A 26,167-nucleotide genomic window follows, 5' to 3' on the forward strand; every position below is an offset into this window, starting at 1 on the left:
CAATAATTTAATTATTTTCATAAATAATAACTTTTTAACAGGGATTCAATTATTTTTATAAATAATAAAATTCTTATTAGGAATTCAATTATTTTGATAAATAATAAAACTCATTGTATAATTTCAATTATTTTTAATGCAATTTTAATCGAATTCCTAGAAAAATGTAATTATTCTTAAAAATTTTATTAAAATTCGTCCAAAGAATTTAATGATTTAAAAAATTTGTTGATAACATTTTTTATGAGAATTTAATTTCAAGAAACATGAAATTAATAAATTATTTATTTTTGTATTTTAAATAATTGAATTCTCGTAGAATTTACTAATAAAAATGGTTTAAAAAATGAATTTCAGTTAAAATTTTAGATTGTAATTAAATATTAAAAGCATTATAACGTGGATTTTAAGAAATAATTAAATTTTGAAAAAGTTTAAAATTAAAATCATTGAAATTCTTAATTTTTCAAATTTTTGACAAACAATTCTGTAGAATTAATTCTTTTTAAAAGTTTAATAAGATTTTTATTGAAATAATTTCAAGTTCTTATTTTTCAAGAAATATTTAATTGCACAATTTCCGAATAATTGAAATTTTGTAAAATTGAATTGTAAACGAATGAATTTCAAAATTCTCAAAGAACTTTTTTTAAAAATTATTAAAAATAATGGATTTATTGAAGAATTTTAGTTAAAAGCACTAGAAAAAAATTTTATTTTAGAGAAGTTACAAATTATTGCAGAAATTCAATTATTTTCAAGAGTAATAAAATTCTTCTTAAGGATACAATTATTTTTACTAATAATAAAACTCATCGCAGCGTTTTAATTATTTTGCATACAATTATAATTGAATTCTTTGAAAAAAGTAATTATGTTTATGCAAGTTTTAATAAAATTCGACAAAAGAATTTAATTATTTAAACATTTGTTAATAAAATTCTTTGTGAGAATTGAATTTTGAGAAACATTCAATTATTCAATAAATTATTTACTTTTCCATTTAAATAATTAAATTCTTGTAGAATTTTCTAATAAAAATTGATTTTCATTTCATAAAAATGAATTTTAGTTAAAATTTTAGATTATAAATTGAATATTAAAAGTAATATAGCGTGAATTTTTAGAAATAATCGAATTTTGAAATTAATTTTTTTGAAAAAGTTTAATTGAATTTTCTTTTATATTATTTGAAGTTTTTATTTTTTAAGATACATTTAATTGAAGAATTTACGAATAATTTAAATTTCGTAAAATTGAATATTGTAAACAAATGGATTTGAAAATTGACAAAGAACTTTTACGAAAATTATTAAAAATAATTGATATATAAAGTAAAATAGTAGTTAAAAATTTTTGAAAATATTGAATTGAAATAATGAAAATAATTTTGAAGAAGTATAATATTCTTATAATATAAAATAATGATTTTATCACTCGGTGATTTTTAATTATTATAAAACAAATTTAATGAACTAAAATTTCATTCATTGTAAAAAATAACACCAAAATCGATTATTTTAATCTTTTTTGGTGTTAATTTAATCTGCAACACTTTTTAATACCTCACGATTTACTGCGACCTTAAAGGGTCCTTAAAGGGTCTTAAGTCTTTAAAGGGGGGAGGGGAACAGCCCCTTAATTATAAGTTTACAGTATGTAAATGTGAGAAAAGGAGAAATTTTCCCATGGAAAATTTTTTAATTTAAATACGAGATGAATATGGTTGGAGGTAAAGAAAAGAAGAATAATGCTTTTATAGACGATTATTTCGTTCGTTCGAGTGCTCCACATTTTATGCACCATTCATATTCGCAGTGAGATTATTAGCTGCATTTTAGTCTGCATTTATATGCGTTGGAGAAAATTTTTCCATCTTTTTGATCTGCATAAATACTGTTGGCGAAGTTTTTTTTCATGGAATTCTGAATATTTAAAGAGCTTTCATTAAGACACAGGGAATAATGTTGGAATATAATGGGTGTAAGAAGGAAAATGACTTTAAAAAACTGACATAAGGAGTCAGAGAACAATTGTTTTACTGATAAAAGGACATTTCTTCAGATCTGTGCGGACTCCACTTTCCTTGGAGCTTACTTTAATAATATTATTTAATCATCTTCAGGAAAGATTTAACTTTTTAACAAAAGAGAAAAAAAGACGAAGAAGAAGAAAAAGGGGAATTCTTTAAATCTAGATAAATCCACTTTCTGTATCTCTAATAGTGAAAAAGTGTATGAATTAAAATATTTCGTTTTATTAGATTTCATTACTGCATTTTTATTCCCTAAAAAAATGGAAATAAAATAAAAACATAAATTTTCCCTATTTTTTTCTTTATAAATTCCTATTTACTCTTCTTAAATTCTAACCTCCTATTTTCAAATTCTTCTTTACTTATATTTTAAACTGTTTTTTACTCTTTTTAACTATTTTTACTCTTTTTTCGTTTCAAATTGATTTTCACGTTTTTTTTTCATTCAATCTATTAAAAAGTCGAGAGACATAAAATTTAATAAAAAAAATACATCATCCTCTCTTTTTCAAAACGAGAATATTATCTATGAATTCTAAATTAAAGTCACTCAATTTAAATGATAATCAATTCCATTTCGAAAATAGAAGTGAATGCAATCATCGAAACGGGATTGATTATCATTTAAAAGGAATTGATTATTCGGTTGAGGTGACAAATTTCAATTTTACTCAGAATCAGTCAATATTTATGACAACGAGACCAGTCTATATATTTATGTTATCGAATATGTCAATATTTACGACAAGAAATCTGTCACTATTCGTGACAATAATTCATTTAATATTTAGAACAATAAGTCAATTAATATTCCTAACAATACTGAGTCAGTCAATATTTATAGCAAGTCAGTTAATATTTTATAACCAGTCAATTAATATTTATAACAAGTCAGTATTTATGTCAATCCATTTGTTTATAATTTATAGCGAATCGATTAATATTTATAAAAAAAATAAATTAATATTTATTACAAGTATTAAAAATAATAGAATAATAATAAGTAATAGAACGTAAAAATTTTTAATTCAAATTTTTTTTATAAAAATAAAATATGAATTGGAATATATAGTTTTAATATTATTATAATTATAATAATCATATATTCTGACAGAGGGAATTCAGGGAAAAGTCAGGAATTTTTATTAAAACAGAAAAAAATTTAATTTTTAGAATTTAAATAAGAAAATTCTGAATTTTTCTGTTTTTTTTGTTTCACTCATAAACTATAAAATTACCACGAATTCTAATACAAAACCTTCAATTTTTCAATTTTTGGCAAAAATTTCTTTTTAAATAACTTAAATCTTGAACAACTGTCATAATCCCAATTATTATTATTTTTATAAATAAAAAAATTCTTCTTCAAAATTCAATTATTTTCAAAACTTTTAATAAAATTCTTGTCAAAATTTCAATTAGGTATTTTCAAAAGTAATAAAATTCTTATCACAAAATGAAATTATGTTCAAAATTTACAAGAAAATCTCTACAAAATCCCAATTATTATATTCATAAATACAAAAATTCATCTTCAAAATTCAATTATTTTCAAAACTTTTAATAAAATTCTTGTCAAAATTTCAATTATTTTCAAAAACTTTTCTCAATTCAATGATTTTCATTTTTCAATATCTACTATTTAAATAAAATTACCCAAAAGAATTGAATTATTTAAAAACAATTTTTTTATAAATCTCTTCGCAATCATTCAATTATTTTTATAAATAATACAATTTTTACAGGGATTCAATTATTTTCGTAAGTAATACAATTCTTATTAGGAATTCAATTATTTTGATTTTTCAATTGAATTTTCAATTTTAATTGAATTCCTCGAAAAAATGTAATTATTCTTAAAAATTTTATTAAAAATTAAAATTCGTTAAAAGAATTCAATTTTTTAAAAATTTATTGATACTATTCTTTATGGGAATTCAATTTTAAGAAACATGCAATTATTCAAAAAATTATTTGTTTTTGTATTTAATTGATTGTAAAAGAAAAAAAAATAAATAATTGAATTCTCGTAGAATTTTCTAATAAATATTGATTAAAAAAAATTTTAATCAAATTTTCCAAAGGAATTCAATTATTTCAAACAAATTTTGATAAAATTCTACGAAAACATTAATTTAATTATTTTCATAAATAATAAAAATATCATAGGAATTCAATTATTTACAATGAATTCAATTATTATCAAATTTGTTAGAAATTTCTTCGTAATAATTCCATTATTTTCATAAACTATGCAAATTCTTACACAGATTCAATTAAATTCAATTATTATCAAATTTGTTAGAAATTTCTTCGTAATAATTCCATTATTTTCATAAACTATGCAAATTTTTACACAGATTCAATTATTTTCGTTAATAATAAAACTCATCGCAGAATTTTAATTATTTTCAATACAATTTTAATCAAATTTGTTGAAAAATGCAACTATTCTTAAAAATTTTATTAAAATTCGTCAAAAGAATTCAATTATTTAAAAATTTCTAGATAAAATTCTTTACAAGAATTAAATTTTAAGAAACATTCAATTATTCAATAAACAATATATGTTTTATAACAATATTTTTAAAGTTGATTAATTTCAAAAAGATTTGAATTTGAATGTTTTGAAGAATTTTAATTTCTAAGGAAAAATAATAATTAAATATTTAAAATATTTAAAAAAGAAATTATTGTTTTCGAATAATTTTACAATTAAAGATATTCGTAAATAAATTTAACAGAACATGTTTTTCAATAAAATTTGTTCCTTCATTTTCTAAAAATTTACAAATTTTCAGTTTCATTTTCAATTAAATTTTCTAATTGACAAATATAATTTATAAACAATTTTTTTTCTTTATTTTTAAAAAAAACTTTGAATTTTAATAAAACAATTGAAATTAAGAAATAGAATTGATGCAAATTATTTCCTTATGAAAATTGAGAATTTTCTACAAAAATATTGAGAAACGGGAGAATATTTTATGTTTTTCTTTCTAGAAGAAAAAAATGAGTTTGTAAACAATATTGTCATTGAAAAATAAAAATTATGCATAAAATGGGTATATTTCCTACTTCTTAATACAAATTTTTTAATTAACAATTTTCTCGTATTTTTTATAAATAAAAAGGAGAATAATTTGCATAATAATTTAGATTTTTATTTGTTAATCATAATAATAATAAGGCACTGCGATTACAAATATATTCTGTTTTAATCATATATTAATTATCATAACTAATTTCCTAATTATTAAAGTTTTCTCCAATTGGTTGTAAATATAAACAATGAAAAGGAAAATTAATTTTCCAAATTGAAAGACCCTTACAATAATGGAAAGCACGACAGTTTAATGAAGTGATCAACGCTGATACAGAGAAATGACGAAATGAATTCTAAACACTAAACACTCAATTTCGAGAATTCAATTCGTATGAAATTTCGAACTCTAGAAACTATAACGTGATGTGGCCCATTCTACGCACCTGACTTGAACTCGTAAATTCGTTATGAAACAGCGCGGCCATTCAGAACAGGCCAAAGTTATAGGGGCATTTCAAACTGTGTAGAGAAACTAATTCAAGTTTTCGACTTCTTGGTATAAATATACATATATATAGCAGTTTATATGTATCTAAGTTGGAAAACCTTTTAAATAAACCATCAACAGATTTATGATTTAATAAATCACAATATTGATATTCTCAGAAAGCATTCAGAAAAATTTTTATCCGCACAAACTTTTATATATTTCTATTTTTATCTGTTTTATAAGTAGTTTAAGTCAATGGTTAGGTCAGACACATGGAATAATTTATTTTTACTCAAAAATAAATTTTTTTTTATACTTATTTCTCTATTTACTGAACGGAAAGTTTTTTTTTTTCTTCTTCTAAGAAAATTTTGATTCGATTTTTTTATTGTGAGAATTTTATATTTATCGTATATTTTTATTCTTAACATTAACAATATAATAATTATTATATAAATAAGAATTGTTATTGCTAATAATAAAATTAGTAATTAAAATTACCATTGTTTTGAATTTTTTCTACATCAATTTTAATCTACTTTAAGTAGTTTAAGTCAATGGCTAGGTCAGACTGAATAATTTTTAATTAAATATTAATAAAATTAATTTTTTTAGCCTTATTATTAATATTATTGCTAAGTTTATATTTTATCGAAATTTTCCATTTTATTTTAAGTAGTTTTCTATTTTATTATTTCTATTTTAAGTAGTTTAAGTCAATGACTAGGTCAGACGCAGACTAATTGTTAATTAACGATTAATAATTAATTTTTATAACATTATTATTGAGTATTTATTTTTGTCTAACTTTTCCATTTCCATTTCATCTATTTTAAGTAGTGTAAGTCAATGACTAGGTCAGACAATGAATAATTTTTAATTATTAATAATCCTTTTTTCAGCATTATTTTTAATATTATTATTCAGTATAAATAAAAAATGAATAAATTTTTAATCACCACTACAATCATTATAAAAATTCCCTTCGATTGTAAATTCGAAAAGTTACGTTCTTAATTTTTGCGTCAACATTTTACAATTACAAAAAAAAAAGTGGCCAACAATATTGGGATTCTTAATAAAAAGTTATGATTAAAATTACTTGCTGTGTAACTTGATTTTCGCGTAGCCTTAGAAAGTAAAGATTTAAATGTCAGAGATGCAGGCTAAATTGGTACCATCACTGTAACGAATTTCATTAGTCAGTGCTAAATTACTATGTAACTAAGTTAGTCTCAAGTTTCCGTGTATTTAAAAGCAATAATCAGACAGATGAGAACGATAGAGTGAAATGAGGTAGTCATTCCTCTCCGACGAATTATATTCTAATTCAATTTCTTTACTAATAATAATGCTTCGAATACTAAAACCTAACTATCAGCTATTGTTTTTCCTATTCTAATTAATTAACTAATTATTCTCTAAATTTGAATTAGAGTCTTACTTTTTGCTTTTTAAATTTCAAAACTAATTCACAAATTAATAAAAAATGGTAAAAAATCAAAATTTTTAAAATTTCACATATAAACCAGGGTAAATAAATTTTTTTTTTTTGTAAAATTTTTTTACGCTTGTAAATAATGAAACGAAACGAAATTATCAATAGAATATTAACTACATCAAAATCAGAATTAGTATTCTTTTCTAATTGACTAAAAAGAAGTAGCTAATGAGTGAAATTTCACTCGTGCCTCGAGGGGCATAAGGTAAGTGACACATAGTCTATAAAGTTATAGTGCATGCACAGTTCACCACAAGGCTAATCATTACCGAGATGATAACCGTACTAAATGAGTCTCTCTCGTCTGCCAAAGTTTGTAACTAAGCACACTAGCGGCAACGCGACGAACTTCCATAATTATATGGATATTTATTACGCAATTATCAACTTACTTTGCTTATGTATTTTGCCACAAGGTATGTGCGCTACACTCGCAAATCTACATAAACGTATGTAACTCTACTTATAACAAATTCAAAATATACAACGTTAAACATAGAACGCAATATTTGTACTCATTTATTTTTATATTCAAAAATTAAAAAAAAAACAAAATTAAAAATATTCAAATCAAACGAAAACAAATAAATAGCGAAATTTTTACCTGTTCCAGGTATAAATTTTTTTCCACAGCTAATATTGTACTTTTCAAATTGAAAAAAATTATCTTATGCAACTCAGGCGCATACTAAGTTGCCTCTTATAATCCAGCGGTCAATAAAGTGACCATTATTGCCCTAGGGCAATAATAGACACCTTATTGACCTCTGTGCTATAAAAGCGAACTCAGTATACTCCCATTATTACCCTAGGGCAATAATGGTCACTTTACTGACTATTTAATACATTGAAAAAATTTTAAAACTCAATATTACTAAAAAAAACTAAATTCTAATCAGGGTTGCTACGCTTTTCCTCATTTCAAATTCCCTGACTTTTTCAGGTTTTCCAGGTTAAAAAACGAAATTTTTCCAGGTTTTTAAAACTACATTTGTTGCCAACAAAAATTTAATTTTGTTTTTCCCTGACAAAATTAAATTCCAGACAAAATTCTTACTTTTTGACTCTAAAGAATATTCTCAATCAGTTTAAAAATTATAACTCAGAAAAATACAGCTTCTTTTTTAAATAAATATTTAATTATTATTTTTCGATAAGAATTAAAATTCTCCAAAAGATTCAAATTCAAACCTTTTTGAAATTAAACAATTTTCAAAAAATTGTTATAAAACATGAAGATATCGATCACTCCGAGTCTTCGACTCGAAGCAATCGATATCTTCATGTTTTATAAATTACAAATTATTCTCATTTCAATTCAATTATTTTCTAGAATTTTTAACTAAAATTCTTCTTTAAATTAATTATTCATTCATTTTTAATAATTTTTGAAAAATTTCTTTGAAAATTTTCAAATCCTTTTGTTTACAATTCAATTTTACGAAATTTCATCGATTATTCGGAAATTCTTCAATTAAATATATATATTAGAAAATAAAAACTTCAAATAATTTCAAAAACGTTGCATTAAACTTTAAAAAAAATTAAATCTACACAATTTTCAGTTAAAAGTATGAAAAATTCAAACTTTCAGAGATTATAATTTGAAACCTTTTCAAAATTTAATTATTTCTAAAAATTCACGCATAATACTTTCTCTTTAAATTTGAATTAGTAAAAATGTTTACTATTTTGGAATTAGTGACTGACTTTTTGCTTTCGAATTAGTAAATTTTACTATTAAATTAGTAAAAACGACTATTTATTGGTAAAATTTGCTAATTCAAAAGCAAAAAGTCAGTCACTAATTCAAATTAGAAAGCATTTTTACTAATTAAAATTTAGAGTTTAATATTCAATTATTATCTAAAATTTTAACTGAAATTCATATTTAAATCAATTTTTATTAGAAAATTCTACGAGTATTCAATTATTTAAATAAAAAAATAAATAATTTATTGAATAATTAAATGTTTCTTAAAATTGAACTCTCATAAAGAATTTTATCAACAAATATTTAAATAATTAAAATTCTTTTGACGAATTTTAATAAAATTTTTAAGAATAATTTCCATTTTCGAGAAATTAGATGAAAATTGCATTAAAAATAATTGAATCTCTATAAAAAAAATTTGATTGAGTTGAGAAAAGTTTTTGAAAATAATTGAAATGTTGCCAAGAATTTTATTAAATTTTTTTTTGAAAATAATTGAATTTTGAAGAATAATTTTATTATTTATAAAGATAAATTGAAATTTTGACGAGAATTTTTTTAAACTTTTGACCATAATTGAATTTCAGTGAAGAATTTTATTACTTTTGAAAATAATTGAATTCTTGAGACGAATTTTAATGATATATTGCTTTTTAAATAATTGAATTCTTTTGTGAAATTTTATTGAAATACGTAGATATTAAAAATAATTGAATTTTGATAAATTATTGAAATTAATTTAATTCTGCGAAAAATTTTATTAAAATTATTTTGAAAAAAAATTGAATTGTTAAAAAGAATTTCATTAAAATTTTTGAAAATAATACATAAAATATAGAAAGGCTTTTTAAAATAATTGAATTTTTTTTTTTGATGAATTGTAATAAAATTTTTAAGAATAATTACAATTTTTCGAGAAATTCCATTAAAATTGTATTAAAAATAATTGAATCCTGCGATGATTTTTATTATTTATGAAAATAATTGAAAACCTATAAAAGAAAATAGTTGAATTCCTGGTAAAAATATTATTCTTCATGAAAATAATTGAATTATTGCAAAGAAATTTATAAAAAAAATTTGTAAATAATAGAATTCCTGTAAAATTTTTAGTTTTTAATTCATTCATTAAAAATTGAAATTTTCTAAAATTTCAAATTAAAACCTTTTGAAGTTCACCTATTTATGAAAATTGTAAACGCAACTCTTTTAAAATTGAATTAATTTTGAAATATTTAAGTAAAATTAGATTTCAAGAATAAGCACAATAACTTTAGAAAACAATAATTTTCCAGGATTCCGATCAAAATTCCCTGACTTTTTCAGGTTTTTTCAAGGTTTATAAAATTCCCTGACATTTCCAGGGTTTGCAGGTTTTCAGGTTGCGTGGCAACCCTGATTCTAATTTAAAAATCCAATTTAATATTTTTAATAAATTGTAAAAGCGAGAAATAAATGTTAAGACTATGTCAAACAGAGTAGGATTTAAAAAAATGTTTCTTTTTTCTTTGACTTACCGGTCGATGAATTCTCGCGTTGAGACGATGCGGAACTCCTTTCAAGCCACTCCTGCGAAAATCCTTGTCCTGTTGATTGAACTTTTGCGTCAAATCGTTAACTGAAAAGCAGAAAAAAAGTGTTCTTAGAAAAATTAAATTAAAGAATAATATTTAAATCTGTAAACATTACTTACTGTTTTAGCTTATTATACTTGCAAAAAAAATTAACAAACTAAAATTTGCTATTTAGAAATTACCAAAAACAAAAAAAATTCCAATTGCTTTAAAAATAAACTAAATTATGAAAAACTGTTTTAAAATTTGCATTTACATAATATTCATTCGTATGACTATCAAAATTTGAAACGCGATCAACCAATGAATCAAAATTAATTTTAGTCATTAACGTATTAACTTTCAAAATGTAATCCCCTGTATTGGAAATCAATCCTCTCGGATGAGTTTTCAAACTTAACGTAATCCCGATGCAGTTCGAGAACTTAATCGCATTAAAGGCTTCTCAAATATCACTGACTTTTTTTTCCTTTTTTTTTTAATAAAAAGTGTCCTCTAAATATCGAAATGCATTCCGATATGAATTAAATCTGCAAATAGTTAAAACGAAAATCGATTTCCAGCTGTAGTGGAGTAGCTAAAAGGCGAGCTTTTTAAAACTTCTCCAAATATGTTCTCAAAAATAAAAAAAAAAAATGTTTCTCCAGATTTTAAAAGCTTTTTTTAAATAAAAATGCCAAAAATTTACTCGTTAATTAATTTAGAACTCTTATTTATTTTTTACTGTTTAATGAAATGTATTAAATTAAATTTAACTAATCCTAATTAGTATTAATTCTTACTATTTTTTATTTTATTGTCTGAATTTTTTATTCTTTTTAACATTTATTTTATTAAATATTTAATTGATAATAGTCAAGTAATTGATTATTATTTGAATCACATAAATTTTTGTTATACAGAACTTTTCCAACTGAACTTAAAAATTTTATTTAGTTTAATGTATAAATTCTAGAAATGTTAAAAATTGATAAACATAAATTTGAAAATTTTTATAAACATAAATTTTAATTATTACGTGTAAATCAGAGAACGAAAAAAAAAGAGAAGGTGACAAACAAATTTTCTCGTTAAAATTATGGATGTTGTTAAATTACTCGTTTCATACAGAATTCCCAGTTCTCACTCCACAAATGTTTTCACAAGCACAACTGCTAGTCGCGAGAGAAATAAATTATATGAACTTGTGGTAAAGTTAAACCCAACTATTCTGGTGGTTTCTCGATAGGATTCACACTTCTCCCACTCTCTCTCTCTCTCTCTCTCTCTCTCACTCTATCCTTAACCATTCCTGTCTTCAAAAACCGTCGTGTAATAGAAAATTTATTATACATAATGCAAACATTGTGGAATCACGCAAGTAACATAACCCACTTGCGTACTTATTACTACGACTTGGCCAAAGTTTCAGATTGTATTGTCTGACAATTTCGACCCTCTCTGTAACTTGCAGTTCTCTCTCTGTGTGCCACTGTGTATACGTTACTTAAATGTCAAGTTTCGATTTAATTACTCAGTTAATTATTAAATTAGTCAAATAATCAACAACTATTTACAAATATTTAATATTTAAAAAGGAAAATATAATTTACATTTTATTTATTTATCGCATTTTTATTTGGACATAAATATTTCTTTATTTGTCGAAAGTTAATTCTTTAACGAAAAAAAAATTACCATAATTTTTGTAAATAATTTCCATAAAAAATTTCTATTCTACTTTCATTTTTTTCTAGTTAAAATATTTACTAAATAGTCAACGAAAAAAATTTTTCCAGGTACTTTAATTTCTTTTGTAATTTAAAATACTTTGTAATAATCGTAAGTTTCCTTTCCGTTAGCAAATTATCTGCATTCATTTGTTTGTTTTGAAAATTAATTTTTGTGGGTTATTGTCATTTTTTTAATGTCAAAAAAAACCCAAAAAAAACTCGTTTTATTCACTTCACAAAATTGACAAAAATTCCATTCCATATTTTTTATTTACCTGACTTTCTCCTAATTTTCATCAAAATTATTTACTTTTTTCTTATTCTGCTAATAAATTGAATTCCTGCTACGAATTTTATTATTCATGAAAGAATTTATTTCTTGCCAAGAATTTTATAAAAAATTTTAAACGATTCATTTTTTTCGAATAATTTTAAGTAAATTCTAATTTAAATAATTGAATTGATGAAAAGTTTTATTATTCATGAAAAGAATTGAATTCTTACGAAAATTTTTACAAACCATTTTTTAAATAATTGAATTCTGTTTGAAAATTTTATGAAAATAGTAGATATTGCAAATCATTGAATTGCGAAAAGTTTTTAAAGGTAATTAAATTTTACAAAGAATTGTTTTAAAAAATTTTGCAATAATTGAATGTTTGTGTGGTATTTTATTAATTTTTTTTTTTTGAAAATAATTGAATTCCTAAAAAACATTTTATTATTTATGAAAATAATTGAATAGTTGCTAGGAATTTTATTATAATTCTCCAAAATAATTGAATTACAGAGAAAAATTTTATTATTTTTAAAAATAATTGAATTATTGCAGAAAAGTTTATTAAAATGTTTAAAAAGAATTGAATGTCTGTAAAAATTTTTATTATTTTTGAAAGTAATTGAATTCTTCATAAGAATTTTACAAACATTGTTTTAAATAATTAATTTTTTCGAAATATAATAAATATTATGAAAATTTTATTAGTTTAAATAATTGAATTCTGGTGGAAAACTTTATTTGTAAAAATAACTGAATTTTTTTATTATTAATTTAAAATAGTAATAAAAATAATTGAAGTTCATCGATAAGTTTTATTATTTATGAAAATAATTAAATTCATGCTTAGAATTCAATCAAACATTTTTTAAAAAAATTGACTTCATGAAAAATTTTATTATTAGTGAAAGTAATTGAATTAATGTGAAAAATAAATTGCATAAAATTTTGTTAAATAATTGATTTTTTCAAAATTTTTTTCAAAATTAGCGAATTAAAATTAGTGGAAATTCTCTCAAAAAAAAAATATTAAATGAATTATTTATATAAAATTGATTTGAAAATAATTGAACTTTAGGGAAGAATTTTGTTATTTATAAAGATAATTGAATTTTATAAGAAGAATTTTATCACTCTTGAAAATAATTGAATTTCTGCAATTATTTCTAATTATTCCAAAATTGGATTTTTTTAGTTTTCTCAATAAAAATTTGAATTACAAATTTTTAAATTCTATTATTTTTTATATTGCTAATTTTATCCTAAAAAGTTAACCTAGTTAAGTCCTAAAAAGTTGCTACTTTACAATAATGTTATTGAATAATTGTAGCTTAAAAAAATTTCTGTTTTCTTTTATTTATTTTTTATATTTGCTTCTCGAAAAAATAAAACACCATTGTAATTACTTATTTACGAGAATTTTCGCTACATGCTTTTAATGTACACGCTCTGAACCGAATTCACGAGCAACTGATGTTGGATTTTACACTTATTTAACTATGCTGTTTATTTTTCAACACACAATTCAAAATGAGTTTTGCTTGTAAATGTAAAATTCCAGTTAGTTTGCTGCATGATAAAATTAAATATTTTTCTCCTCGCAATTGAAACGCAAATTAATCTTTACGCTATGTTAGGAAAAAATATTTTTACCATTAAAATTTTTTCATATTTTTAATTTATGGAATTTTTAAAATTAAATTAATATTAGTGGTGAATAAAATTTTGTTTATCGTAAATAAATTTTTATTTGTAGTTCATAAACTTTTATTTACATTAAATCAATTTTTATTTATAGTAAATGAACATTCATTTGTAGTAAATAAAAATTTATTTATTGTAAATAAAATTGTATTTATATTAATAAAATGTTGTTTTGAATAAATAAAATTTTATTTATATTAATAAATTAATGTTATGAATAAATAAAATTTTATTTATAGTAAAGAAAATTACAATAATATTTTCAGTAAAGAAAAATTTATTTATAGTAAGTAATAAAAAAAATACAGGTAATTTTTAGTAATAGATATATTTAAAAGAACTGTTTCCGGAAATATTGAATAAACGATAACTAAATACCAGAGGTAAGTAATTAAATATTCAATTTAAATTTAAACGTGAATATTATTTTAACCGTATCCAATAAACCAATAGCTAATAAATAAAACATTTTTCTGTAAATATTAAAAATTGTTTGAAAAAAAAACAACTTCTCATAAAAAAAACAATACAATCGACTACATTTTTATTTCAATCGCATAGAAAAATTGAGAAGTACTATTTTTCCTAAAAAAAAAACCCAATCGTGAATCCCCAGGAAAAAAGTCAATACTCGAGAGTATTTCTAAAAAACATTTTTTTCTCTTTTTCCTTTAAACTGATCTTTGACTATACTCTTGTTTTTTGGTTTGTCGTTATCCGAGCAAATACACGAGGATATCTAAGACTACCGTGAGATTTATAGACGCAGGTGGCTTTCTAACAGAATTACCTGAACAGGTATTGGAAATTGTGCGAGTGTGTTCGCCTTTAGACACACGATACCATCCCGACAAATTTCCGGCTTTCGATTTAGAGAAAATTAGTTTTCTGTCTCCCTTCTTTTTCCTTGGAAAACTTAACTCTGACCTTAATCTATTTCTTAGGATTCCCTTACCTTTTCCTTATTTAAAAGAAAATCTCTCCACTACCATTTCCTCCATTAGAAAAATTCTCTCTACTCTCCACTATATATTTATATCACTTCACGAATAAATTTCACTTTAATATTTTAAATAATAATAACTTATAATAATAACTTTAATATTTTTAATATTAACTATTATTTCCATTCTAATTAAAACTAAATATTTTAAACTGTATTTTTTGATCATTTTTATTAAATAAATTTAATTAAATTTTAACTCTGTTAAATTTAAATTTTATAATTTTTAATATATTAAGAAATGTGAAATTTATTTAAATTCCTCATATATGTATTCAACAATCAGATTTAAAATTTGAAATTTCTCTTTTCACAATAAAGAGACGTCCCACTATTGTATGGAGGACATAAAATATTAAAAACGAGCAAGATTTCGAAGCTACTAAGAAATTCTCTTTACTCAATCATACAAATTGGCTTTGACCGGAAGTCGTAAAGATCGACTTAAAGTGCAGGCTATTTCACTCGGGAGTCACTTGAGCATTAGCAAGTCTCTCCAATTTTTCAAATTAATTTTCCTCCCTCTTTTATTTATGACATGGTTTTTCATTTTCTATAATAGAATAGCAAAAGAAATATTCCTTTTCTCAATTATTAATTACGAACATTACTTTTCGTATTCTATTCATAAAAAAATCAATACAAAAATACTAAAAGATTGTTTATAATTAAAAAAAAATTCAATAAACAATTTAATTACACTCATCTCTTGATAACTTGATTTTAATTATAAATATTAAAAATATTACAATATAATTTTAATTAAAAATAGAAAAAAATTAAATTTTTCACATAAAATTATTATAAACGATTCTTTATATTTCAATAGAATTTAATTTTTTTCTATTTTTAATTACTTATTTAAAAATTGTTTTCCATCTTTACATTGAATACGATTCTGTATAGAGAGGAAAACTATTCAGAAAATAAACTACAAAAATAATAGAAATGAGACCAATGCAGGGAACAATTTTCTGATTTTTGATTTTATTTTATCCGGTCATCCTATTAGGATATTGGAAAAATACTGCTGCAGGGCTCAGCATTACAGCGACCCATATAACTAACTAGAAAAATAAAGAATGTCAGAACACAAATTCACTGCAGAGTAAATCTCTTTCAAAAAAAAAAAAAAAAAAAAATGGGAAAGAAATTAAACTTTAGAAATTCTTCATCTCTTCCCTTATTTTTTACAGAAATAGTAAATTTTCAATTCAGGAAAATTTTAAAAGTATCTAATCGTTTTCTAATTTTTTGTCTCTTGGAAAATTTTAATGTTCAATATTTTGAATATTCGATATTTTTACTATTTACATTATACTATTTAATATTTTCACTAGCAAATATTTTTACTAACCAATATTTTAACTATTTAATATTTTTACTATTCACTATTTTTTTATTTATTTCTTTTACTATTCTATTTTACTATTCGATATTTTTACTATTGAATTTTCTTACAAATCAATATTATTACAAGTCAATATTTTTACTATTTATTTTTTTTTTACTATTTTATTTTATTATTTAATATTTTTACTATTGAATATTTTTTTACTAATAAATATCATTACTAGACAATATTTTACTATTTAATTTTTTTTACTACTCAATATTTTTACTAGTAAATATTATTACTAGTCAATATTTTTACTATTTAATTTTTTTACATTGAATATTTTTACTAGTAAATATTATTACTAGTCAATATTTTTACAATTTAATTTTCTTACTATTGAATATTTTTACTAGTAAATTAACTAGTCAATATTTTACTATTTAATTTTTTTTACTATTAAATATTTTTACTATTCGACATTTTTCCTGTTCGATATTTTTACAAATGAATATTTTTACTATTCAATATTATTACTAGTCAAAATTTTTACTATTTAGTATTTTTACTGTCCAATATTTTTCCTAATTGAAATTTTTTTCCACTCAATATTTTTACTATTAAAAATTCGCAACAATTATTATTTAAAGATACTTCGTTTTTTTATTTTCCCCAAAGTCTTTTATTCCCAATAATTATCAAATTACTTCGAAGAAATGAATCGAAGTCAATAAAAAATAATTTCCGTTCAAAAATCATAGAAACTGACAATGAATAAAAAAGAGAAGAAGACAAAAAGAGAAGGAAAAAAAGTTTCGCCAAATAACATTGTAAATTTTCCTCTCTGTGTCTAATAAGAATGTTAAAAGTTTATCCTTTTTATAAAGTTATCACCGCACATCTTGCAGGATATTTTTTTTTTTTTTTTTTTGGGCGAATGAGAAAAAAAATCGCTTCACGAGAAAAGCCATATCTCGTTTCCTCTTTTTAAACTTTCGGCCCGCGAATTCATCCTCTTTTCATCCTCGTCACGACTCAAGAAACTTTGTAGAACGCAGTTTCTCTGGAAAGCAATTTTCTCCAGTAGGTGGGCAAACGTGTTACTACACCGTGCCAAAAATGAGGCACTCGACGTTTCATTAAAGGTTCGATAACCCTCCAGTAATCGAAAAAAAATGATGAAAAATATTTAAAAGCACTTCAGAAAGTCTCATAAGAAAAGATACATTATTTTCCCTTCAGAAAAAAAGAGAGAGTAGATTGATCAATAAATGTTTCAAGTTTCAAATTAGAAAATAAAATTCTCAAAATAAAAAATTTTTTTTACTATTTTTTATTTATCATAAAATTAAGACTTTTTTTCTGAATAAAAATATATTTTAACTATGGTAATAATATTAATTTTACCAATTGATAAATAATTATTACAATAATATTATTATCATAACAAAAAATAAAATTTAAATTTAAATTGCAAACGATAAAATTTCAATAAACAATAATTGAAATTAAATAAAAAAAAAATACAGAAAAAAAACTCCCCTCACTTAAATTCACAATGAAATAATTTCATATTCTTAAAAGACTTTATCACATTTCATTATATTTTCTAAAGGTGCTAGAGTTTTAAATTTAATATTTCTTGATTTAAATATAAAAATTTTAATAAATGTCGACGAGACTTTTAGAGACCGGAGATTAAAAATCTGAAGGATCGACACTATAAAAATTTAGCTGCTTTATGAACAGCAAAAGAGCCTCTCCCGAAAAAAAGAGTATAAAGTTACTCTCCTCCTCTTTCTTCTTTTTTTGTTTATTAATAAAAAGTAATTTTTTCCTTTAATAAAACTTTTTCCTTTTATCAGAAAATTTTCTCACAGTCAATTAAAGTTTTACACATTTTTTAACATAACATTATTTTTCCTCTATACAGAAACTCAATTAAAAAAATTTTAAAAAAAAAGCTAATTAGAAAAATTAAAACCTAACTAAAAAAATAAACCTATTTAAAAAAACTAATTAAAAAAATAAGAACCTAAATTTCAAAAATTAAAAAAACCCAATGAAATTATAATTTATAATCATATTCTCAAATTATAATTATAGTCTCAAAAATAAAAAATTAAAATTAAAATTAAAAAAGAAAGAGTGGATTAAATTAAAATTTTACGAGTGCGGTTAAAATATTTTCCCCCGTCTTCTAATAATTATTTCAAAGAGACAAAGTTTTGTGGAACAATATATATATATATAAATACGGAACTCAGGCTCATTAACATAAGTAGTTTTTGCTTGAGTCATGACGTGCCACTTTATCGCCTCGCTTCTTTCCTCATCATTCACTGCTCAAAGTTTCTCTCTCCACGGTCAACTTTTCACACTTTTACCACCCCCCACACCCCCTTGTGTCATTCTTTCTTCTTTTTCCATATTTCCATCTGCCTTTATAACTCTATTCATCCAAACCTCCACTTGCCTCGAAATTGAATATTTACACACTAAGATCAAGATATGCGGTCAAAAAAAAAAAAAAAGAATAGTTATGAATTTTTTCATTGCGTCAATTTTCCACTTTATATATTAAAAAAGAAAATAATAATTCTGAGAGAACGAGTTTCCTCTTTTTTATATCTCGAAAATAAAACGAGACTTCAGTTTTTAATTAAAGAAAATTTAAAAAAAATTTATCATAAAGCTAAATCTTAAGTGTGCCGAAAGCAAAGTATAATAATTCAAAACACTTGTGTTCACTTTTTGCAAAAAAAAAGAAAAAGAAAAAATACGATTCAATTAATTTTATTTCGAGTATTATAAATTAAGGATGGATTAAATTAAAACGATACTTTAGATATTTCCATATATATGCAGGATGAGAATGAAAATAACTTATTAAGCGATTATTGGCAAATTAATTTCACAATTGGAGTGAAAATAGATTTCACCACCAAGTGTCATTGAACTAAAGAACGAAAAATTAATAACAATTGAAAGCATTTTGTATCGCATTAAATTTTAATTAACCTCAAAAATTCAAATAGGGGAATTTTGTAATCTTTCTAGTCAGTTTCGATAACATTAAATTATTAGTAATTTTGTAGAGAAAAAAGTTTATTTCAAATCGGTTACAAAAAGTTAAATAAGCTTCGAGTAAAATTTAATTTTACTCGGAGCTTATTTAACTTTTAAAAATTTAAAATTTTAAATTTAATTTTACTCGGAGCTTATTTAACTTTTACTTTATTTTTTAAATAATTTAGTAGACTCGAGACAAATATACTTTTATTTAACACAAATAAATTATACTTAATTCAAATAAAATTTTTCTCAGTACAGTACAAAAATAGTGTAAATCCCAATAAAAAAATTTTCTCTCATCTCCAGCACCTAAAGAAAAAAGCTTCCAAGTAACTTTTTTAGCTACAGCCTAAGACTCTCTCTCTCTCTCTCGACACTATTTAAAAAAGAATCAAAAAACATCATTGTGAAAATAGAAAAACAATACCAACTCCATATACATAATATATACACGACAAGACACGTCGTATTCTCTACACGTCAGTCATATTGTTATTCGACCTTACGCTCTTTTTTCCAATAAAAAAAAAAAATAAGGGAGGGAAAAAAAATTGAAGAAAAAATAATCCTCTTTTTCTCCGGAACAAGGACCCCTGCAGATGAAGCAATGTTATATCGAGCATTCGATCTTGAGATTCCTAGCACGTAAGACAGATCTGACGTGGAAAGAGGTTACGTCGCACTTGTACATAAGAGACGAAAGGGGGAAAAGGGGAAAGTTCCCCATCGTGTAACACGTATCGCACGTACCTATATACATCTGTATATATATAAACGTACAAGATCGGATATTTCGAACCCTGTAAGCAGCATTCCCTGATGTACAACACTCTGTCTACTACGGCATATATTCCAATGTTATTCTACCATCTTCACTTGAAATCTTGTCTGCGAAATAATTATCAACATTTCACATTACCAATGTGGCATTAAATTCATAATTTACATATATTGTGTATAACAGAAATGCATACGTTTCTGTGAAAATCCATATATGGTACACATATATACATTTCTGTTAATATGTAACGTAACTTTAGGGAATTATCTTAGACGTGCTGATGATTAATTGAATTTCATGTTGAGCCAATTTCAATCGACATAAACTGGACTACTTTGTATAAATATATGTATATAGTTTGATTTACTATAATTGTAACACTATTATAATTATAATATAGCTAAGCCTAAAAACTTCTCAAGAAAAAATTACTTTGAAAATTTAATAATTTTTCATAAAAATAAATTAGTGAATGATAAACAATCAGATTAAAAATTATTACTCAGAAAAATGTTCTACAGCTTCTTTTTAAATAAATATTTAATTATTATTTTTCGATAGGAATTAAAATTCTTCAAAAGATTCAAATTCATACCTTTTTGAAATTAAACAATTTTCAAAAAATTGTTATAAAACAAGAAAATATCGATTACTCCGAGTCGAAGACTCGGAGTGATTGATATCTTCTTGTTTTATAATAATAATTAAGGGAAGTGTTCCGGTTGTGGGCACCTTTTTGTTTTTGCCTCATAACATTTTTCCATGTGCATATTATACAAATATATGTGTACGAATTTAAAGCTAGAGGTCTAAGGTGACTGTCAGTGAAGGAAGTAAATTGATTCCTTTAAATAAAAAAGTTTTATTAGAAATTTAGTGAAATGGGAATTTTTTGACAAAAAAAATTTTGTACCCGGTTGTGGGCACCCTTGAAAAATCCGCTAAAAATGGAAAAATATTAAAGGAAACCAACACAAATAAAGAAGAAATGAAAGTTTCTTTATTTTAAGAGAATTTGCCGGGATAAAGAACAAAAATGATGACACGTTTTCACACTATGCTCATCGCTAACAAAAGCATAATGCTTGCATGTGAAGTAGCTAGTACGCATAACATAACGCACTTCGAATGCACTGAACGACTATATTCATCGCATTTAATGGAGTTTGCGGCTGTCACTTTCCTTGGCAGAAAGTTTAGATAGATGAGACAGTAGTCCTCATCATTGTCAGATGGTAGAGCCTCCTTAACATAAAGGTGCCCACAACCGGGAATGACAGTCAATTTTTAAAAAGACCAACACATTTTGTGATGCAGGATTTTGGTTAAACACGAAGGTAAATCACAAAATATAATGACAACACTGCAAAAAAAAAATTAAACCCTTTTTTTCTGAACGTATCTACACCCATATGTTGCTCTTCGAAAACAATACAAAATTACTTTTTTATTTATTTAATGCAAATTTTCTTTATTATGCTCACAGCTATTACACAAATGCATATATTTGTTTCGTTATCAATACGAAAAGTCCGTATTGTCAACGATTACGACTTGCAATACTTAGTTCAGTAAAGTCTGCTTGCCGTCGAAGTTTACGTAGGGGTGCCCACAACCGGAGGGTGCCCACAACCGGCGCACTTCCCCTAAAGATGACAGACTGATAAAATCATTATTTTATATTTTATAAGAATATTGTTACTATAACTTTATAAAAATTATTCTCATTTCAATTCAATTATTTTCTAGAATTTTTAACTAAAATTTTTCTTTAAATTAATTATTCATTCATTTTTAATAATTTTTGAAAAATTTCTTTGAAAATTTTCAAATCCTTTTGTTTACAATTCAATTTTACGAAATTTCATCGATTATTCGGAAATTCTTCAATTAAATATATATATTAGAAAATAAAAACTTCAAATAATTTCAAAAAAGTTGCATTAACCTTTAAAAAATTGAATCTACACAATTTTCAGTTACAAGTATGAAAAATTCGAACTTTCATAGATTATAATTCGAAACCTTTTCAAAATTCAATTATTTCTAAAAATTCACGCTATAATACTTTCTCTTTAAATTTGAATTAGTAAAAATGTTCACTATTTTGGAATTAGTGACTGAATTTTTGCTTTTGAATTAGTAAATTTTACTATTAAATTAGTAGAAACGACTATTTATTGGTAAAATTTGATAATTCAAAAGCAAGAAGTCAGTCACTAATTCAAATTAGAAAACATTTTTACTAATTAAAATTTAGAGTTTAATATTCAATTATTATCTAAAATTTTAACTGAAATTCATATTTAAATCAATTTTTATTAGAAAATTCTACGAGAATTCAATTATTTAAATAGAAAAATAAATAATTTATTGAATAATTGAATGTTTCTTAAAATTGAACTCTCATAAAGAATTTTATCAACAAATTTTTAAATAATTAAAATTCTTTTGACGAATTTTAATAAAATTTTTAAGAATAATTTCCATTTTCGAGAAATTAGATTAAAATTGCATTAAAAATAATTGAATCTCTGTAAAAAAAATTTGATTGAATTGAGAAAAGTTTTTGGAAATAATTGAAATTTTGCCAAGAATTTTATTAAATTTTTTGAAAATAATTGAGTTTTGAAGAATAATTTTATTATTTATAAAGATAATTGAAATTTTGACGAGAATTTTTTTAAACTTTTGACCATAATTGAATTTCAGTGAAGAATTTTATTACTTTTGAAAATAATTGAATTCTTGAGACGAATTCTAATGATATATTGCTTTTTAAATAATTGAATTCTTTTGTGAAATTTTATTGAAATACGTAGATATTAAAAATAATTCAATTTTGATAAATTATTGAAATTAATTTAATTCTACAAAGAATTTTATTAAAACTATTTTGAAAAAAATTGAATTGTTAAAAAGAATTTCATTAAAAATTTTTGAAAATAATATATAAATTATAGGAAGGCTTTTTACAATAATTGAATTTTTTTTTGATGAATTATAATAAAATTTTTAAGAATAATTACATTTTTCGAGAAATTCCATTAAAATTGTATTAAAAATAATTGAAATTCTGCGATGATTTTTATTATTTATGAAAATAATTATTAATTGAGAACCTATATATGAAAATAATTGAATTCCTGGTAAAAAATATTATTTTTCATGAAAATAATTGAATTATTGCGAAGAAATTTATAAGAAAAATTTGTAAACAATAGAATTCCTGTGAAATTTTGAGTATTTAATTGATTTATTTAAAATTGAAATTTTCTAAAATTTCAAATTAAAACCTTTTAAAGTTCACCTATTTATGAAAATTGTAAACACAACTCTTTTAAAATTGAATTAATTTTAAAATATTTAAGTAAAATTAAATTTCAAGAATAAGCACAATAACTTTAGAAAACAATAATTTTCCAGGATTCCGATCAAAATTCCCTGACATTTGCAGGTTTTATATAATTTTATTTAAAATTCTATAAAAAATAATTGAACTTCTGAGATAAGTTTTGCTATTTTTGAAAATAATTGAAATCTTACGAAGAAATTTATTAACTTTTTTTTTAAATAAATGAATTTCTGTGAAAATGTTTATTTTTGAAAAGAATTGAATGCTTGGGAAGAATTTTATTAAAATTTCTTAAATAAATTGAATTGTTTAGAAAAATTTTATTTTTTACGAAAATAATTATCTGGTTTCCAAGATTTTTACAAACATTTTTGACAATAATTGTATTCCTAGAAAGAATGTTATATTTTACGAAAATGTATTCTATGATTAATTTTATTATAGTTTTTCAAAGTTTATAAAGCATTTTATCAAAATTTTTGAAAATAATTTAATTATCGAGAACAATTTTTTATTTAATGTAAATAATTGATTTCTTGCGAAAAATTTCAATCCAATTTTTTTAAATAATTGAATTCTTGAGAAGAATTGTATTGAAAATAATTGAATTCTTAAGAAGAATTGTACTGAAAATAATTGAATTGTATAGGAAAATTTTATTAAAATTGCAATTTTATTAACTAAATCTTGTAAAAGATTTTGTAAAAATTATTTTAAATAATAGAATTTTTTTAGATTGTTTGAAAATAAATGAATTTTGGAGAAGAATTTTTTGTTTTATTTTTTGAACATAATTAAAATTATGTAATCAGTTTTTCTTAAAAAATTTATATTTAAATTCATTAAAAATTTATATTTTCTAAATTATTTTTATTATTCCAATTATTATTATAATTATTATTTCAGTTATATTTGTATTATTATTTGCATTATTTCTATTATTTCTATTATTATTATTATTGTTATCATTATTATTAGCTGTATCAAAATTAGCATTATGTTCCTTGTAAGTATTCAATGCTATCAGTTTACTGATATATAAATTATTATTTATCGAATAATACATATGCACACATATATATAGTTGGACAAACATTGTGCTAATTTTCTGTATTCGAATGTTTAGGAAATCCTTATAAATGCATAAATTCAGAAACAGTTTAGCATTCTGCCTAGAGCAATAAATTCGATGTAAATTTGCTCCTCGGGGATATGCTATTCAACCTGCCGATTCAGAGATTAATTAACTGAAATTCACGAATTGATAAATTCCATCAACACAGATTTGTCTTCCACTGTGTTGTGTGCATATCTTTATGTATCAATTGAGACAATAATTCCTGTCAGGTGACAATAGAAAATTATCTATTGCCCAAATTTCAAGAATAAAAGATGATGAAAATAAAATAATGACACGATTTCAAAAGGGAAAATTTACTAAATTACACTAAATTAACAATTAGTGATAGGTAATTAATAATTAGTAATAATTAACAATTTGTGATAATTAATAATTCGTAATAATTAACTATTAACTATAATAATTTGAATGTTCCTTCATTCATTCACTTTTTATAATTAATAATTAGAAATCATTAATTAAAAATCATTAATTAGGAATAATTAATGATTGGTAATAGTTAGAAAATAAAGTATCAATAATTAATAATTAATTAATTTTCTTATATATCACATTGTATATTCTACAATTGAGTATAATTTATTCTGACAAAATTACTTATATAAATAATCCGAAAGCAACTTTGGAAAACAAATTTTTTTTTGTTCTCCTCTAAATATTTACTTGAACCAAAAAGAGAACGTCTCTGTCGAGAAATTTCCACTAGAATATTCTGCCCGCTTTTGGCCAAGTTTTGTCAGTGAAGTACTTTAGAGCAACACTTCCACTTCTACTAACGAGGCCAATAAAGTTTTAGGAAAAACTTTTTGCTATTACATGATCTCGCTTGGCTTGATGAAAGGTTAAATCCTTCAAACTTTAACATTCAGAGCAGTTAGTCAAATATTAAACTAGCGAAATGTTCTTTCGATTATATGCATAATTAAATTCCCATACACAAGCGCATAAATTGATTCAAAGCAAATTTTCCATTTTCAAAATAATCAAAAATTATTTTATTATCAATTCATTATTAATTAAATTATTCTCAACACAAAATTACAAATTTTTAATTTCCAAAATTAACAAAAATTATTCTACTATTAATTTATTGTCACTTTATTATTAATATTATGAATTAAAATATTTCCATACCCGCAAATATCAACTCGTTTGCGAATTTTCCATATATTCAGAATAATACAAAATATACAAAAATTATTTCATTCTCATTTCATTATTAATTTATTACTAATTTATTATTAATTCAATTATTAAAAAAAAAAAGAAATTAATATTTACTTTGTTATAAATATGTTGTTCGAAAAGTAACGAAATAAATTGCATATATAATTATTATAACGAATTTGTACATTTAATTTTCCATTCTATGAAAATTGCAAAAAAAAATGATATACAATTACAAAAAAATTGGAAGGTTTTT

The 26,167-nt window shown here is 22.5% G+C and overlaps 1 protein-coding gene and 1 long non-coding RNA gene across 2 annotated transcripts in view; one reads left to right on the top strand and one right to left on the bottom strand.

Moving 5' to 3' along the window:
• LOC122508444 (dipeptidase 1-like) overlaps positions 1-26,167 on the top strand; it is a 238,973-nt gene that overhangs the window by 146,166 nt on the left and 66,640 nt on the right. The gene's annotated exons all lie outside the window — the stretch shown is intronic.
• LOC122508447 overlaps positions 10,317-26,167 on the bottom strand; it is a 72,206-nt gene continuing 56,355 nt past the window's right edge. The window contains exon 7 of the long non-coding RNA XR_006302233.1: positions 10,317-10,404. This is a non-coding gene — a long non-coding RNA (uncharacterized LOC122508447). The remainder of the gene's footprint in view (positions 10,405-26,167) is intronic.

The sequence above is a fragment of the Leptopilina heterotoma genome, unplaced genomic scaffold (genome assembly GCF_015476425.1).
Source record: "Leptopilina heterotoma isolate Lh14 unplaced genomic scaffold, ASM1547642v1 Lhet_54, whole genome shotgun sequence".
Taxonomy (NCBI): domain Eukaryota; kingdom Metazoa; phylum Arthropoda; class Insecta; order Hymenoptera; family Figitidae; genus Leptopilina; species Leptopilina heterotoma.